Source organism: Harpegnathos saltator, unplaced genomic scaffold (assembly GCF_003227715.2).
Source record: "Harpegnathos saltator strain DR-91 unplaced genomic scaffold, Hsal_v8.6 scaffold72, whole genome shotgun sequence".
Lineage (NCBI taxonomy): Eukaryota > Metazoa > Arthropoda > Insecta > Hymenoptera > Formicidae > Harpegnathos > Harpegnathos saltator.
The window spans coordinates 209,586-229,322 of record NW_020230560.1 but is presented as its reverse complement, the minus strand read 5'-3'; the positions used below and the strand labels follow the sequence as shown (position 1 = coordinate 229,322).

At 41.8% G+C, this 19,737-nt stretch overlaps 1 protein-coding gene across 1 annotated transcript in view; it reads left to right on the top strand.

Moving 5' to 3' along the window:
- Window positions 1-19,737, top strand: part of LOC112590121 (uncharacterized) — a 203,561-nt gene that overhangs the window by 3,208 nt on the left and 180,616 nt on the right. The window lies entirely within an intron of this gene.

Genomic DNA, 19,737 nt, shown 5'->3' with positions numbered 1-19,737 from the left:
CCTTGGAAGATGACGGATTTCGAGCGTATCTCGCCATTTCTCGCGAATTTGTGTCGCGAACACACAGACTTCTATATATAAGCTAGACTGAGAACTTCCATTGATTTTCGTGTATAAAAGCGTCCCTTATGTAAAACATAAAATCGTGCACACCTGCGCATTGCAAGGTCCCGAAAGGAATGTAATTGCACCATACAGACCAGAAAATGTTAATATTTATCCAATATTTAATATTTATGTGAACATTGAATGTGACATTGCAAGGGGAAATATTAAATATTGGATAAATATTCACATTTTCTGAAGTAAAAATGTCTGTACGGTGCAGTTACATTCCTTTCGAGATTTTGCAATGCGCATGCGCGGAAATTTTAATACATGCTTTTAGGGGACGTGTTAAAGAGACCACTTATCGGTCAAGTGTGTATAATATAGAAGTCTGTGCGCGAACGCGACAGATTTTTCGTAGACATGCGCGCGGAGGAGAAAAATGCGCCGCGCGATCTCGCCGGATGATTTCGGAGCGCGCTTCCGCTCTTAAATCGAGATCCGCGCTTTCACGTGGCCGCGCTGTAAATAATTTCCGATGATCGATCTGCCGGATCGTTGACAGGATGATTTGTCGGTTAAGCGGCGCGCGCGGCTACCGAGCACGACCGTCAAGTTTTCGCGCCGCGCGTCGCGGGATTAACATAATTAAATATACAAGCCGGCTAACAAGTCCTAAGTAGTCGGGAGCCGGCAGTAAAAAAGAGGAGGGAAAAAACGCGAGAAACGCGAACACGATATCCTTACGCATGCGTGCGTGCGTGCGTGCGTGCATGCGACTCGCGTACGCGGTGCACGCGTTATCTCGACGTCATCGGCCGCGTGCAACGCAAACAATTTGAGGGAGACGTTCAACCTCACGCACAACGCGTGAGGCGCGTTGGCCACGATCGGCCGCGCTCCCTCTGCATTTCGAACATGATCATCACATGTAATACCGTCGCGAGGAATAATAAATTCGTGTACGTCGAGACGAAGAAGAACGAAGAACTGAGAGGGAAAGGGCAAGAGAAAGACAGAGAAAGAGAGAAAAAAAGAGCAAAACACCGGGCGAGATATACACGGTGTCTTCGTGCTTTCTTTTAGCGGGGCGACGGGCTCTTTGACGGTGAATAATGATTACACTCGTTGTGATTAGACTCGTGAAATTCGCCATACTTTCTCGGGAACATTGCCTCCCTGGCCGTTCACGATACACCCAAAAAAAGTAATTTTAGAACAAATGAAATCATTTAAATTTTAGAGGATTTTATTCTTATATATGGCCTCAAGAGGACTCTTCTAAAATTAAGAAGAAAATATCATAAATACATTATTCTTAAAGTTAGAGGGATTATATGTTATGTATAATGCAAAGCTATTTTAATATACATTTCCTCTTATATACAGATTATTTAATCTTTTTTTTAAGAAGATTATTATTTATTCTTACTGTACTTTATTTTTACTGGTTATATTTACTGGTTAAGTTAATTTGAAAAAATTATTATAATGTATAACGAAAAGTAATGTATATACGAGGGTAGTCCCAGAAGTACCTAACCTAACAAAGAAACATAAAAAATTTGAGAAAAAATATCTTTATTTCTCTACATAGTCTCCTTTTAGCTGAATACACTTTTCCCAGCAATGTTCAATAGCTTCGATACCCTGTTTATAGTGAGAATCGTCGAGCTCCTCAAAATAGCCATCAAGCCACCTTGGTCCATTGTTTTGACTGTTTCTTCGTCTCAGGTGTGAAGTGATGGACCCATGTTTCATCCATGGTTATGAATCAACGCAAAAACTCGGCTTTATTGTTGCGAAACTTCGCCAAACACTCGATTGAAACATCCTCACGACGCTGTTTTTGTTCCAATCGCGGCATCCATCTTGCGCACAGCTTTCTCATGTCCAAATTTTCAGTCAATATGAAATGTACTTTTTGAAATGCCTACCATGTCTGTTAACTCGCGCACTTTCAGTCGACGGTCATCCAATACCATTTTGTGGATTTTCTTCACCATTTCTCGCGTGGTCACCTCATTTCAGTCGACCACTGCGATGTTCGTCTTGGCAGTTCGTACGGCCTCGTTTAAACTCTGCCACCCAATATTTTACTGTTGTAAACGAAGGAGCAGACTCCCCCAGAGTAGAATTTAGCTCCGCTTTGATATTGGTTGGACTGAGGCCTTTCAAATGAAAGTATTGTATCACATAACGATGACCAATTTTTTCCATGTTTACAAATTCACTGAGAGCGTTCACTATTGATGGCTGCCAAACAAATACTAAACAACGTAGCGTCGTCAAACTTCAAACTTAAGCTTTATAAGGTTGGTACTTTCTACCATAGTCATTCTTTTCAAACAACAACTGCTATCTATACGTCAGGTCAGGTACTTCTGGGACTACCCTTGTATATATATAGATGTACCTCTGGCTCCAGTTCTACAATAAGTAAACACGAATGAAATAAGATCATCGTAACAAAAAAATTTCCAATCAGTTTTGTTATGGACTTCGTAGCTACAAACATGTTCATCATGACCAATTGTATAAAACATATAGTGAATTCGATTGTTTGTACTAGTGCGCACTGAGTGCCTATTAAAGCTCGTTCATTGTTCATTTTTATATTTCAAATCGTGTTAAACACATCTTTTTAAATATTTCCTCGCCAGTAAAATAGTCTATATGGCATTCATTCAGATCATTTTGTTGGCCAAAAAATATTTAAAGGTATATTGAACACGATTTTAAATATAAGAATGAACAATGAACGAGCCTTAATAGCCACTCAGTGCGTACTAATGCAAGCAACCGAATTCGCTAATAGTTAAAATAAAAAATCATTCAACTTCTTGCAATAGATTATATACTGTTTATTTGATCAAATATGGGTAAATTATCTTCGTTACATGTTACAGCAATACACATACCTTTTTTAAAAAGCGTTCCAAATATTCTGACCCATAAGCATATGATTATTTTTTCGCTCATGTCTGGAAATAAAGCATGACTGAACAAAAGAAACCGACGATTCAGATCAACATATTCCTCTTCGTATAAGAGGAAAATTAATCGATATAAAAGGAAATCCTCTTCAAAGAAGAGGAAAACAGTTGGAATAATATCTAATAAATTTTAGATGAATGGTTCACTTTGATCGCTTTATGGAAAGAGGAATTCTTTTTGTATAAAAAGCTTCGCTTAAAATATAAGACTATGGGAAAAATCACTTTACAAATAGAATACTTTTTTTGAGTGTACAAGTTTTCTCCAAGCGAACGTCGACACTGAGCGAATTCTTGTCTAAACATTTTGCGTTATCCGAAATACGAAGATGCAAATATTATATTGTATATAATAGAAATAAGACACAAAAAACAATGAATAATCGACACGAGCGGTTTTCGGGTGAGCGGTGAGAAAAACTGACTGTATTAAGAGTCCGTTGCAGCAGAAGCCTCGTGGAATTTTAACGCCAAAGACCGATAGTATTCTTCGAGTCTCCTCAACTCTGCGCGATTAACAGAGAGGGGAAGAGAGAGTGAGAGAGAGAGAGGGGGGGGGAGATAGAGAGAGAGAGAGAAAGAGAGAGAGAGGGGAAGAAAGGTTGCCTACAAATGATAATGCACAATGTCACGAAACTCAAATCTCAGCGCAATCAGCTACGATAAAGTTATCAGCGCAGCTTGTTAAGACAAAGCACGGCCGAGTGGATTCACCTTGTATAAACAACGGCAAGTGCGCGAAAGAGCCGAGATCGTAAATCGTATTTCGCAGGATCCACCCTGTTAACTCGCGGGTTAAACGGCTCAGTACGCCCATTTTTCGGGGTGAATCACGCACTCTTCCTTTTGATCCTTGCTCTCGCATACCCTCGTTCCCCTCTTGTACCTCCCCGCCCCCTCCTCCATCGGTACATCGCGCTCGACCTCTTTCGGTCAATTTCCGATCGGGTTAAGCAAACATCGGCCGGTTCTCGCCTCTATCGCGATAATGGCTGTAATTTTGGCAGCTTCCCGATCCTCCCGCCCTTCCTCGCGCTCACTCTTCCTGTTGCATCAGCCACCCCGTCGGTTTCATGTGCGCATACGCGCAGATTGCAGAGGCCGATCGCGGCGGATTTGATTGCACGGCGCACGACCGCCGATTTATTAACCCTCTGAGCGCTCGCTTGCCCTCCTCGCACCTGCAACGACCTCGGCACGGCGGAGTGAGGCAACATCTCTCGTCTCTATCTTCAGGTAACATTTTCTTACGCTCACCGTCTCATGAAAGAGAGAGAGAGAGAGAGAGAGAGAGAGAGAGAGAGAGCCGTCTGCTACCGCGCCTTTACGAAGCTGCGCTTCTATATTCGAGTATTACAAATTTCCCCACGTGGAGGGATTAAATCGGGAGCAGCGGCGTGGGCGACACGCGTCATCCCTCGATAATCGCACTCTGACGAGGAATTTCGCGATTTAGACACGATTAGACGTCACGACGTCATGCTCGACGGTTAATACGAGAATAGCAGCGAGGGCAGATTTCATCAGATAAAGCCTCAATGACAAATACCCAGGACGTGCAGAGGAAAACTTGAAGGAAACGAGAAATGCGAGAAAGGACCCCGCACAATTCCTTATGTAAATTATATTTCGGTGAAATTGGCTAAATATTTGATATGTTGTAGATCTTGTCTCTCTGATAAAAAGTTTCCATGAGCATAATCCCCAATAATTGACCATTTGACTTCTACGAGGTGTCAAATGTCAAAAGTGTCTAATATCACAATTTCTTATTTTCAACGAGTAAAATGTATTCCTACTTTGATTTACATCTAAAAATTTTTGTTCTGTGTATATTTAAAAATGAAAAGTTATAAAGGTGACATTGATTTGAAGATGATAACTTAATTTCAGAGATTTCAGTGATACTTTCATTTTCTATATGAAACACGTGTTTCAATGTATAATACATTGACAACTAAGTGTACCATTCGATTATGTTTCGCTTTCTGTTGAGAACACAAAGCACAACTTTTTTGAGTAAATTTTTTAAGTATATACTTTTTCAAGTATATTTTAAAACGTAATAATTCAGGATATTTTTAGTTCATTTACAATTAAGGCACAAGTGTGCATCATCCATCAAATCAACTTGCTTATCAGCTTCTTCGCACCTTCTCATAGCTATTTCTCGTTTTATCGCATTATCGTCATCATTTAATCGAGCTAACTGATTTGGACAAAAGCTCGATCACAAATAAAACAAGGTATTTGATTTCTATTTGCCAATTTAGTCAATACTAAATATTCAACATAGAGGAAGTGCGGGTATTGTGTAATAGTGGGATAATGTGGATTTTTCTAGTCTGTCAAGTGTCGCATCCAAACGAATGGCAGTGGAATTATTAGCTGCTGGACATTACGTATGATTAAAAAGTGAAATTTTAATGAAGCAAAAATATTCTGAATTGTTGCGCTTTAAAATATAGTTTAATTACAAAAGTTGTGCTTTGTGTTCTCAACAGAAAGCGAAACAGAATGGTACACTTAGTTAGTTGTCAATGTATTATACACTGAGACACGTGTTTCACATAGAAAATGAACATATCATTGAAATCTCTGAAATCAAGTCATCATCTTCAAGTCAATATCATCTTTATAGCTTTTTATTTTTAAATATACACAGTAGAGATATGTGCGAATCAAGAATTTTTATGTCGAATCGAATTGAATCGAATCTCATTTTTTAAATTCGAATTCGGATCAAATCGAATCTATGAAATTTCATTCGAATTCGAATCGAATCGAATGAAATCGAATCGAATCATTAAAACATTAAACATGCAAATAATGATGGAAGATTTTAATATGAAACAGAATATTGATATATTGTAATATCATCTTAAAGTAAAATACTGCCGACGCGCAGGAGCGTTTCGTCCGCGACGAAGATTGGCGTTGAAGCCGTCGAAGCCGTCGCTGCGAGAAATCGCCCTGTTAATCACGTCTGTTCGCGGCGCAAATAACGCTCATCCATTAGAACGCATTTTCCTGCCGCTCTACGCGGCGCGAGAGAGCGTCTCTCCTGCGGCTTCCTGCGCTGTAACGTAAACACATGCGTGGCGCGAGCCTCCGACTCTCCTCTCCTCTCTCGCGCGACACCCGCGAGAGACAGGCGAGAGAACGGAGGGGTGCAATGAAGCGCACACGCGCGCGTGTGAACGTCATCTCCGGAGCGCGACCGAGAGGGAATGACGATGACCGACGCATTTTCCACGCGACGCGTAACCGCGTCGTCTCAATAGCGGCTTTGAGGGACTTTTATCCGCTCGCGCGAGCAGCGACACACTCGCTCGCTCTCGTGTCACGTCGGCCGGAATGAGCGCGCGCGTAAATCTTGCATAACGAAGCATAACGCGAGGCGAGCCAGCGGATGAGATTCTTCACTTACGAGTCGGCCCAACCCCCTTCCGATCCTGTTCGTCGCTAAGAGAATTACGCGCGACGCCAACGTGAAGAAAGTAACCCGGCTGACGAATGTGCGCGTGGAGGATGCGGATTTGGTGGACGCCCGCTTGTAACATCTTCGAGATTTTTGGAGTGGAATTGCCTGTTTGATGTCTTCATAGTTTTCTTGGAAGCTTCATGTTCGAGTTACTCCGCTGATTAGAAAAGAAAAGAAGAGATTTTGCATTTTTTTATTTCTCTTCTTGCACACATACATTTTACGTGCCTTGTCCGTTCAAATTAGCCCGTCATACTCGCCGTATCAAAGCGCGTTTTATTTCTATAAACTTAACCAACTATCGAATGAAAATAATAAAAGCCAAGAATTTCCTTAATGGATCCAATATTCAGGGCTGGGAAGTAACCCGTTACTGGTAACGAAGTTACAGTTACAGTTATTTTCTTTTTTTGGTAACTATAACTTAACTTTGTTCCGTTTCTTCCATTTATAACTGTAACTTAACTTAGTTACATTTATTTTATAACTAGTAACTAATTTAATAATTACTTTATATATATATTTCAAACTTACATTTCTGGCAGACCAGCACGATAACGCGATGTGCGATGCTTGATAATAAGCATACAGTTATTCTGGCTGCATTTGGAAAACGCGCTATTGTGTCATTTATCTTTATCGTTCATTAGATGTAAAACAAGGATAAAAGGACGCAATAGCGCTGATAGTCTCCTCTCCGAACGCAATCTATATTTCTTCAAAAAAATTGTACGCCTATTGGACATTTCCGTCGCGCATCGCCAGTCTTTATTTGTTAACATAACCTGCGTTCAGCTTGAAGTGTGCTGCGTGGTTTCAGTTATATAAAAAATTCAAGTAATGGATAAAATATCTCAATCTTTGGAGAAGGATTGTAAAATACTATGGCCAGTGTATGCAGAAATATTTGAGTTATATATTCCAAAAATTTGGAAACGAGAACAACTGGGCATTTCTCTGTAAAATTTGCGCTGGCAATAAAATCATTCCATTATTCAGTAAAACTTCAGCCGCAAATTTCAGAAAACATGACTGTGAGTCTTTATTTATAAAATATCGATATATTTTTTAGTGAAAAAATCTAATTTCTGATGTTAAGGTAATTTTTAGTATTTTTAGTATTCATTATTCTCATTAAATTCGTTCATTTTCTTATGATTGTTATTAAATAATCTTAAACAATAAATATGAATTGCTTATTTAAATTAATGAATCTAATTTATAAAAATTATATACAATATGAGGAATATAATAATCAACAGACTACTTTTATATAAAATTTAAGAAATTTACACAATTATGAAATTTGAATAGTACAATTATAGTACAATATTAATATAATAATAGTACAATAATAATATTAATAGTACAATTATTGTAAAAAAGTAACTGAAAAGTAATGACTCGTTACTTTCTAAATAACTATAACTGTAACATGTTATTTTTGAAGGTCAGTAACTGTAACTAGTTACTTTTACTCAGTGAAAAAATCTGTAAGTGTAACTAGATACTTTTACAACTTAAAGGTAACTTTTCCAACCCTGCCAATATTCGTCGATGAAAAACTCCTCACCTGTCGCAAGTTCAGAGTTACGCAAAAAGACACTCGCGATGGACGCAGTCGCGGCGTAGTCGTGATGCGTCGCGCCGAGAGAGCCACGGTCGTTGCATCGCAAGCTGCCCGAAAGTCCAAATTGCACAAAAGAAGATCGCGTAGTTGAAGTTTAATCAGAGCGGATGCTTTTATGTCTTCATAGTTCTCTTAGAAGCTTCATCTCTGATTGCTCCGTTGAGTAAACTTTTGTTGGACATTTTTTCTAGTGTATATAATTTTGTGAAACTTGTTACCCGGAGGTTTCTGGGATTGCTGAGTACGAATCCAGTGTCAAAAATACAAGATTCAAAATGGCCGATCCAATATGGCGAATGAAATTCTCAAAATCAACCGGATCCGCATGAAACTTGTCACTCGGTGATTTTTCGGGTCGCTGATTAAGAATCCTGTATCAAAAATACAAAATTCAAAATGGCGGATCCAATATGGCGGGTGGAATTTAATTTACGGTCCGCCATTTCGAATCCACCATTTTGAATTTTGAAAATCTGATAGCAGATTCGTAATCGGAGATCCATAAAACCCTAAGATACGAAATTTCATAAAAATTGGGAAAACTTTTAATTTACGGTCCGCTATATTGGATCCGCCATTTTTAATTTCGAAAATCTGACAACGGATTTATAATCAGCAACCAAGAAAACATAAATATATACATTTTTCCGTACATGTTTATCACCAAATTTTTCCGAAAAAGGTTTTTGAAGGAAACAAGAATATTTTTGTAATGATTTTGTTTATAACAAATAATTAATGCAAAATAATAGTTGTACGACATGATATATGCATAGAATAATAATCCGAGGACCCCGTAAAGACTTATTACATAACAAGAAATCCCTTAACCAAAAATTTAAGAGACATTAAATGATGGCTAAAAAGGTGTCACATATATGTTGACTTGTGCAGCAAAAGGTTAAAGCAGAAAAGAGATTTTCCTTTTGTTTCTCTTCTTGCATATATCCATTTTACGTGCCTTGTCTCTTCGAATTAGCCCGCCGTACTCGCTGTATCAAAGCGCGTTTCATTCCTACAAACTTAACTAACAATCGAATGAAAATAATAACAAAAGCCAAGAGTTCCCTTGATGAATCCAGTATTCGTCGATGAGAAACTCTTCACCCGTCGCAAGTTCAGGGTTACGCAAAAAGACATGCTCGCGATGGACGCAGTCGCGGCCGCAACGCGTCGCGCCGAGCGTGCCACGGCCGCTGCTTCGCGAGATGCCCGAGAGTCGCGTCCAAGTTGCAACAAGAGAAGATCGCGTCGAAGTCGAAGTTCGTTCAGAGCGGATGCTCCGAGGAGAGAAACGCCCCGATAGGTGAGTGCGCGGGCACACATACACACATACAAACAGCGGTGTATATAAATAACACACAGCGCATGCGAAGATAACGAAGTCGATTACGGGGACAATCAGCGCGATCCGCGCAGCAATCTCGTCCACTCGACGGCGGATCGATCGCGCTATAATCGGCCGCTTCGAGCGACGCCGCGCGGTGTTTTTCTTTCGCGCGATGCGCACTATTCTTCTCGTCGCACGATATCGCGCGCGATACGACGACTTTAGGCAAGTTCCACTTGGCGATCTCGCCAAGTCGATCATGAGGCCGAGCAGTGTGTTCTTCGGCCTTGTTCCTCGCGTAACGCGCTTTTTCGGCCGCCCGTCGCACGCTTTCGTCGCGATCCTCCCGATATTCATCCCGCTCTTCCGACGGCGACGGCTCCTCGCGATCGTTTGTTTAGCCACGTCCGCCTGCACGCCCGAAACACGCGCGCGCGCGCGCGCTCGTGCGTAATAACGGGGGTGGGGGTGGCGCTGTGAATGAAGTTAACCACCACGCCGGCTGTCTGAATGGACAACCGCCGCGGAGTGGAATGTATTTCCGTTCGTGTTTATAGGCCGCCGCCGGGGCATTTGAAACGTAGCAGATCCGCGGGCGTTTTAAGGGTGCCTACGGAGAACGGAAAAAGGGCCCCTCGCCCGTCGACTGTCGTCGCGCAAATAATGACTATTTTCGGCACGCGACACGCCACCGAGAGAGGCCGCCCTGGCTAACCGCGCTTGTGCGAGCTCGCGCTTCGGCAGCGCGAGCGTCAACAAATCGGCCAATCGCGCGGTCGTTTATTCGTGAACCGTGAGAAGAACAATCGGTGCCGTGTGCTCGCCTAATTTGCTCGCTGCTCGCGTCGGAGAGCGAGCTTGTCGCGCTGGGCGGCTTCAGACGCGCCGCCAGAGGTCCTCTCTCGATTACGTGGGCGTGCGCTGCTCATTATTCGCGCAATTGTTCCCCGCGGGAACTTCGTCGAGTGTGTCGGGACGTCGCCGTCGCGATGACAAGCGCGTCGACAGCCAGGCGTCGTCGTTCCGCCGCCCAGCGGGAATGCCGATCCTACGATCGGACTAAGTAACAGTCGGCTAAGCAACGATCGGTGCTTTCCGATAGAGACGTCCGCACACACAGTCGTGCACGCACCTGCGTATTCTTCCGTTGCTCGCGACGACGCCCACACAACACGCGCGCAGCGCCAGGACGAACAAGGAGAACAAGGAGAGAGGACGGACCGGTGGAAGGGGAGGGACGGTGAGGAGAGGCGAGCGCACACAACGATCGCCTCTTATCTGTGGAATGCTCGATAACGGCTCGCGGCAGATATCGCTTCTCGGAATTCTTTGTCGCGAAGATCGCCGTCGCAGGGGGATATCCTTCTCCCCCCCTCCTATGCGCTCTCTCTCTCTCTCACCGCTGTATCCAGCGCGCCAGACGATCTCCCCCGGCCGATCGATCGATCGATCGATCGGTCGGTCGATCGAGCGAAGATACCGATTTTTCCGAACGCTGGCGCGATATCTCGACGAAGACTCTCTCTACGAGGCGCGATTCCCCGCGTTATCTTGGCCGCGTTAACGAGCCCAAGCGGCAATATCGCCGCGAGTTAAGCGCCGAGAGTTAATTGTCAGCGTCGGTATTTTTACCTGCGCGCCGCCAAGAGATAACCCCGTTGCAGCCGCGGCGCCGGCGGAGATCCGAGGAGTAGTCGGATAAGCGGAGGAGTGTAATCAATTTTTATCCTTATCTGCCGGCCCGAAGAGAAGAGAGAGAGAGAGAGAGAGAGAGAGACAGGGTGGGAAAGAGGGGCGGCGGGGGCGGAGGAGATTGAAAGCATGTCGGCGCGCAAAACGCGGCAATCGCAACGAGTTCTGTCACCGGCGCTCGCGCCCAAGCGAGAGAAAGTGATGAAAGCGCGTGTCTCAAGGCCTGAAGGTCCTGAAGGCGCGTCCTTGACGCGCGAAGCCGCTGACGATCGTCGACACGACGTCTGCGCGTCGATCCGGCCTTCCGGACCGGCCGCGGATCGGCCTTACGGTACCGTTCACTTACCGTTACCGGCACGTCGCGGCGCGGACCAATGGCGCGACGCGGGCCCGTCGATTGGTCGATCGCGATGCAATTAACGACGGGGAAATTTGCCTACGAGGTGGCACGGTCGCGCCGCGCCGGAGACGCGAACGAAATCGCGTCGGCTTTTCCTTTGCGACGGCGATTCGTCGTCGACGTCCGGTCGCGATAATTGTCGTCGTCGTTCAGCCGATCGACTGAAATAGCCCTCTTCGCAGCTTTCGGGATCAATTAGTCACGGCGCGAGCCGCACGTGACAGTCGCTCCGATTTGTCCGTCTCTGCTCCTTCTCCTCCTTCTCTTTTTCTCTCGCTCTTTCTCTCTCACGCGTCTCACGCGAAATCCCGTCCGTTTTCGTCGCGGCTGCTTATCCGCCCCAACGTTTTAAGCCGACAAGCGTGCAGCCGGGCGCGAGGCACGCGGCAAATTTGCACGCTTCACCCTGAATGATCGCGTCATCTCCTCGGCACATCCTGAGCGGGCGAGTTTCCGTTAGGAACCGTGAGCCCTCGTAGGCAGCTCTCGTCGCTCTACGTCCGAAGCTTCTTGTTTCTGGAGAATTTGATTCCACCGGATGGCGGACTCTTGCCTCGCTCTCTTTGTTCTTCTTTGTTCGAGGCTTTGCCGAGTTAAGTGGCAAAGATTAATCGTGTGGGCTTGAGGTCGCAACGTCTCCGTCTTCGTTCTATTCGTGTCCCATTCGAAACATTCATTTTCTGTTTTGTCGGCGAATTTGACGCTTTTGACGCCGTATTGTTTCGGGCATGGATGAATGCGAAAGTTTTGCTAGGTTTCGCGAAGATTTCGTGACTGATTCAGTTTTTGGCGGCGCTTGTGCGAATATGTAGATATACGAAGCTCACCGTTGCAAAGGTCATGTTCTTTTAACGATTACTCGGCAGAATGTGTAAATCCTTTTCAACAAAATTACTTGCTTTACTTTTCCATCACGAGATCCATCAGAACTATTGCACTCACCCGATATGCATCATTCGCCGTTTATAATGTCGCACCCTGAATCGAAGTTAATTCTTTACATCCCGAATTAATTTACTTAAGATCTTATTAAATTTTTGTGTGATTAAGCAACTTTTGGCATATTATAAACATAAGAAACAGGAAAATAAATTTTACAACAATCTAATGATTAAACTCTAAGGTGGTATTTGTGAGTAGAGCGTTTTTATCGAGCGGTACTTTTAAGTACCGTCAGGATATAAAGGATTTAAACACGCAAAAATCTTACGGACCTTTCAGCGACGCATTCGTCCGAGTCGAACATTTATAATTATACTTAATTTCGTTTGTGCGATGCAACATCGCATTGATCCATGCGGCGCCTAATTATCTACTTCCGTCTTGTATTACTTTGCAAACACTTGTTCGTCTTGGACGAATAATTCGTAGTACGCACCTCCGTTCCCAGAAATATGACGGATTACGAGTCAAAATATTGATTAACTTTGCAAATTCCGTCAAACTTGAAAGACGAATGTAGAGTATCGTGAAACAGGACATTACATAAGAAAGATATTGTCCTGTTTTGATACTCCAAAGGATTACTGCTTCTTTCCTCATTTTGAAATTTATAGTGAGATTAATTTCAGAATTATTTGATATTCGATTATTTCAATATTCTACACTTGCATTCCATCTTTCATTTTTAATTTGAGTCATCGATGTATTGTTTGATGTTGATGGCTCAGATTGAATCAGAAATTTACATAATTATAATTGTCAAGCTACAATTCGACAATGAATGAATGATTATGCTGATTATAATTTCGACTTGGCTAAGGTAAACGGCCCGCTTTCTAACCTTGACCCGCTTACTGACCCTTTCGATGTATTTTAATTTTGGCAATTTCCCTGGGCATAAAATATCACATCGATTATCAATAAGTAGCGTTATTTACTACTTTCTAGTTGCAATGAATCAGACATTTCGAATGAACAATTATCATCAAGTCTTCCGACTGATACAGAGAAGCACACTTTAGAAGTTTTTTTCCGTTTTTTTCATGTAACTGGTCCCGCGTGAGTCGTGTTGTATTTACAGACTTTTATAAACATGTGAATATAGAATACTATAAAAGTCATATAATTAAGTTCAAAACGAGCTAAATGTTTGTTCTGACGTAAAAACTTTTCTTTCAAATTTGGTTTCCTGATTAAAATTTGACAGGTCAATTAGTGCGTCATACATTCGGAGTTACGTCTTATTTATTGAACATGAAGTTACTACGCATTAAAATCTGTCCCCATGTTAATTATATATCTCATCCGAATATTGTAAGTTCTATTTGACATTATGCGGAAATATAATAATAAAGAAATATTTTCTCACGCTCATATTCGTGAAATTATACAAAGTGGAAATTTATCAGTAAGTTTACGTTATAAAGGGTCAGAAATTGGGTCGGTAATGGGGTCAGAAAGTGCGACATCGGTGCTTTCAGACAGTCGGAACACCGACAATCGATTGGTATTTTTAAATAAATAATTTTATTGTAATTTCTACATTTATTTACTCGCAAAATAGGTTCTCTTACGCAGAAAACGTTGATTCACGCGATAGAGTTATTGGTTATCAATTTCATCTTACCTTGCTTCCACAAATAAATAATATCTATCTTTGCTATTTAAAAGGTCAATATATAAGTAAGCCGTTTACTTGTTTCTCTGTTTCTCAGTTTGTCCAACGGCTGAAATCGAAAACTTTTCGCACAATAAGCCTTAACAAATCTCTGAAAATATATGACGTTCCTTTGTCCGCTTCCCGGTATTCTGTTTCCTTCATTCCTTTTTTTCCCGATTCAACATCCTGCTTTCGGCTGCTCCGTCTTCGCACTTGGATTCTTGCCGACACCAACACTGGCACTCGCGCAATTTGATCGAAGAAACGCGTTAATTAATTAATGCGATGTCGACGCAGCTCGATTACGCATCCCGTTTTCAGCGAGATACTTTATAATCATCCAAACGTAAACAATAACTGTCGTATCGATATATGTGCTTCGATATGTGCGTGTCGTTTGGTGTCTCGAAACATAAATAAAAGTGTTCGGGAAAGTACGTGTCGCACGAAGATATAACTTTGACCGTCTTGGAGATCGAGAGTGTCTTAAGAGTGTTGGTCGGTCGCTGTGGTTTCTCGGCCGTTCGGTTGCGCGACGATGGTTGGATATCGACGAAAGATGACGTGGTTCTTTCTGCCCATTGTTTTGCTACCATTGAGCGTTGCATATTTTTTCCACGCCCGAGTCATTGTGTTTCGAGCCGACGCGACGGGCGACATGTGCACCGTGACGCACATCGGTGCCTCTCGATTTCTGTCGAGGGAAAATATTTTGTCGTCTCGCGAAATACTTGATCGACATCCCGTTAATTAATACACGTTTCTCCGGTCGAATCATCGTATCCACGGGAGCGTCAAAGTGTTTGTGTACGTGTGCGTGTGCGTATGTGTGTGTGTGTGTGTGTATGTGTGTATGTGTGTGTGTGTCTCACAAATGAGTATTCGGAACGCCATGACGGTGCAGCGGGAAACAGGATGCTGGATGGGAAGCTGATGCGCGAAGGGTGCAGGACGTCGCCACGCGGGCAGCGATACGCATCATATACTTCCAGGTGCGTAAATACATGCTTCCAGGTGCGTGAAATCATATATTATTCATGTTTTCGATTTTAACGGATGTTTGACAAACGTACAATGAGGAGATGTCCCGAGACAAAATTAAGACCGGCATTGATAACTCGTCATCCTCCGACAAGTTTGACAGCTTTGTGAGTTTCTGATTATTCATCAATTTGTACTTGTACTTATTTCATGAGAATGACGGTAAGAAATATTGATTCGAGCAGGCGGATAACGGTCCACGAACCGTTAAAGTCAATCATGTTTTTCATGAGAAATTGTAAATAACTTGGAAGTATGTAAGGAAAGGCACCTAAAACAGGACACCTGAACAACTTTGAAGATATGCAAGATAGAAAAAAATTTTGAGCACAAAAGTTGTAGGATTTTAAGTGACGCATCACATAGTAATATTAGTAAGACCTTAAATAGCGTCATTAAAGCTATGGGAAGGTCATCTTGAATTTTTTAAATAGAAAACCTCATTTTTTTATAATATCATCTTTTTCTACCAATTAATCTGAACAACTTTTGTTCGAAATATTTTTTTATTCGCCTAATAGTTTTTGAGATATTTAAGGAAAACTTGGTCACTTTTTCAATATTTAACTTATGATATCTCAGTAACTATTTGTCGGAAGAAAAAATGCTACTAGACTTTTTTAATCTATGTGGTCTCAAAAATATATGCTGTCATAATAGTGCTCTAACTTTTGTTAATATAATGATTTCGAAATTTCCAAAGTTCATTGAATTAACAAAAGTTAATTATATATATTTATACAAATTAGGACACTATTGCAACAGTATGTCTTAAGACCAAATTAAAAAATTCTAGCATCTTGGAATTTAACGTAAGGTTTGCGACTTGTTTTTGCAATTAACAATGTTCCTTGGACTGCAAGTTTGAGTTTGTTTACGTATGAATGAAAACGCTTTCTTTTCATTTCTATTTAATCTTGTTAGTGCACAAAATATAAATTCAGATCTCTATCTCGGCACATAGTATTACTCTAGTGGACATACAATTATTATCTTTATCCTCGACGGAATTTACGCGGTTAGCGTAAAGCTCTAAAACTTCGGCTCGGGCCGACTTAAGAGGAAAGGACGGCGTCTTTGGATTCCCCGGCAATTAGCGTCTGACATATCGAACGAGATAAGATTAGTGATGATTCGCTAAGTGTTTTGAGAGAAAGGGGGAGAGAGGGAGAGAGAGAGAGGGGGGAGAGGGGGAGAGAGAGAGAGAGAGAGAGAGAGAGAGAGAGAGAGAGAGAGAGAGAGAGAGAGAGAGAGATGTCCGTTGGGACAGGACGAGATTGCGTTTCTTAGTTGAGACGTGCTATCGTTGCTTCAGCTGACAAAAGATATACGTGGTGCTGCATGTACATATTATCGTAGAGGACAATAATATTGGGATGAAAAATAAATCACAGCGACGCGCTTGTGACGACGTCGGCTGAAGTAGGGAAGTGTGCGGCGATGAAATACTGCCTGTGTGTCGAAAAAGCGCGCACTTATCTTCGAGTGGCGACGAGAAGCTCTTCGATGGCGCATTCGAGTTTCAGCACCGAGTACTCTGTACGTGCAACACACATCGACAGATGATGCAATTTCCAGTTTGTAGCATTTATGCACTGCCCTTCGTCATTAAATGCAATTGTCCATCTCCAGTACCGTCTGGATTGTAATTTTTAAATAATTATATATAATTTATAGTTCCTTATCTGACGAAGAATATTGCACGAGAGGTTCAAAGGTTGGCGTTACACTCACGTATTAACACTTTAAGCGCCAAGCACTTTTTGTTGATCTTTCCGTTTACGCCGCGGGTATATACAGGGTGTCCCAGACTACCTGATTTTTTTGTGAACATAACATTTTAGAGAAAAATGTTTCAGACAAAAGTTGGTATGGTTCTAAAGGAGATATAAAACAACTATATTATTTTGTTTGCAGATGGCGCCACTTTCGAGCTATTCACTGATCATTACGTTTTTTTAAATGGAAATCCCAATTTTTTATTATATCATCTTTTTCTACTAATAGATTTTAACAACTTTTGCCTGAAACATTTTTTTATTTGCCTAATATTTTTTAAAATATTTAAAGAAAACTAACTTCTTCAATATTTAATTTATGATATCTCACTGTTTGTCGGAAGAAAAAGTGGTACTAGACTTTTTTACTTTACTTGCTCTTAAGAATATGTTGTTACAATAGTGCTCTAACTTTTGTTAACTTGATGACTTTTGGAAATTTTAAAATCATCAAGTTAACAAAGGTTATGGCACTATTGTAACAGTACATTTTTGAGACCAAATAGAGTAAAAAAATCTAATACCATTTTCTCTTCCGACAAATAGTTACCGAGATATCCTAAGCTAAATCTTGAAAAAGTTACCAAATTTTCCTTAAATATCTCAAAAAAATATTAGGCAAATAAAAAAATGTTTTAGACAAAAATTGTTAAAATTAATTGGTAGAAAAAGATGATATAATAAAAAATTGGGATTTCCCAATTTTCATTTAAGAAAAGTAATGATTAGTGAATATTTCAAAAGTGGCTCCATCTATAATAAACAAAATAATATAGTTGTCTTATGACTCCCTTGAAGCCATACAACTTTTATCTGAAACACTTTTTCTAAAATGCTTTAATTTTTCGAGATATTTCGCCGTCCCGGTACTTTTTATACATCCTGTATATATTAATAAATGTAATATATAGATAGATTTTTCCTTTTTTCGTAATCTTTTAAAACTTAATTTTTAAAATTAGAAGATATTATTTATTAAATTTTATATTGTCGGTCACCGAGATGATCGACACGGCATTTAATATGTTAATTGAATTCGTGTCAGAATCCAATGCAGCGCGCGGAATTTAACATCACATGCAATTGTTCATCTTCAGTATCATCTAGATATAATTTTTAAATAAATAAATATATGAAATTTATAATATGATTTTTAAATAATATTTTTAAATAATGAAATTATAAGATGCATATAACAACAATATGCAAATGTCTTTTGAATATCAATATCGCTCGACGTTCGGATGAATTATGAGCGATGGACGAAACGAAGTCGACAAGAATAAAAGTGAAACTGCCGAGTTGGCATCGAAGTGCGAATTTTTATAAAGTTCACGCAGCATTTGTTTGTCCACGATTTGCTTTCTTTGTTCATTCCGCAAGAGAAAAGTTGGAACCAAATAAAAAAAATGGTATAAATTTTACCATCGTTGCTTTCCTAAATGGGAATATTCTTCTTCAAATGACCTATCGCGGTATCGACTGTGCACGACACGTTTGTCAACGTATGAAAGTCACAATGTTTACGCATCTCTTCGGTCTCGTGTAATACTTTACTTAACCGGCTTACAGTTAGACCCGAATCTGACTCGGGATAAGATTTACTACTTCCAGGTCCGTCATTTTTGATCCGCCATTTTGAATTTTGCAACAACAATTTTTGCAACACAAATTTGAAATCAGCACATTCGAAAATTATTATAAAACATGAAAGTAAATATTTTCCTCCGCAAAAAAAATTTAACCATTTTGATATTAATTTCTGCCAGTAAATAGAACCGTAAGAGGGTTAAACATACCGGGGCTCGAGACGCTTGGGCTTTCATATGCAAGTGGTCATAAATACATAACGCAACTTGACCGTGAAAAACTGACCAGGAAATATCCAAGCAACATCGCGAGGTTAAGAGCACGTTCAATGTCGTCGCGGAACGTCGAGATCACGACGTCGCGGGCGCGACTGCGATGAAGATGTAGACGTTATCATAAGTCGGTGCGGCTAATTGGACACAACGGGACGACGATGGTCCGAGGATGCTATCAGCTCAATCATTACAGCCTGGCCGCTGTCGCGCTCTCGGAGAAGGTGACCGCGTCGCTCGCAAATGTAACTCACCGTGGCGCGTAAACCGCTATTCATCGACGTACGCATCCTCTCTCTCTTTCTCTCTCTCTCTCTCTCTCTCTCTCGCGGCTAAATCAACAAATGGGACACATCTGAATGGCGGTTTGTCCCATGCGGAACCGGAACGCGCGCGCGCACGCGGTTCTCGTCAGCGACGAAGGGCCAGCGCGAACCGAGCGGACACCTGTGCTCGCCGTAAAACGCCGTAAGTACGTTGTTATTAAATCCCGTCGTCGATGGGCCCGGCAATCGATGAATTATGCATTCCTACAACTGAAGCGACCAGTCGCGACGAGTAGCGCGCGTCGCAGCACGCTCACAATGCATGAGCAGGGCCGGGCTTTTAACATCGCGTGAACGCGCTTGTCGTAACTCATAACGGTGGTCGAGAGGAGGAAGGGTCGTTATCACGGAATTTTTGCAGTATCATACCTCGGCTACGGCGAGCGCGCGCACCCGTGTCGAACGCGAACCGGCTGCGAGTCGCCGCGTCGCGCGGACTTGGATTTGCATTTTACCGTTTTCTATCGCGCACGTCACAACCACGTTTGTTCCCTTGCCCCTCCCATATCCGAAATACGGTATCTACGCGAAAACGCGCGGTATTTCCT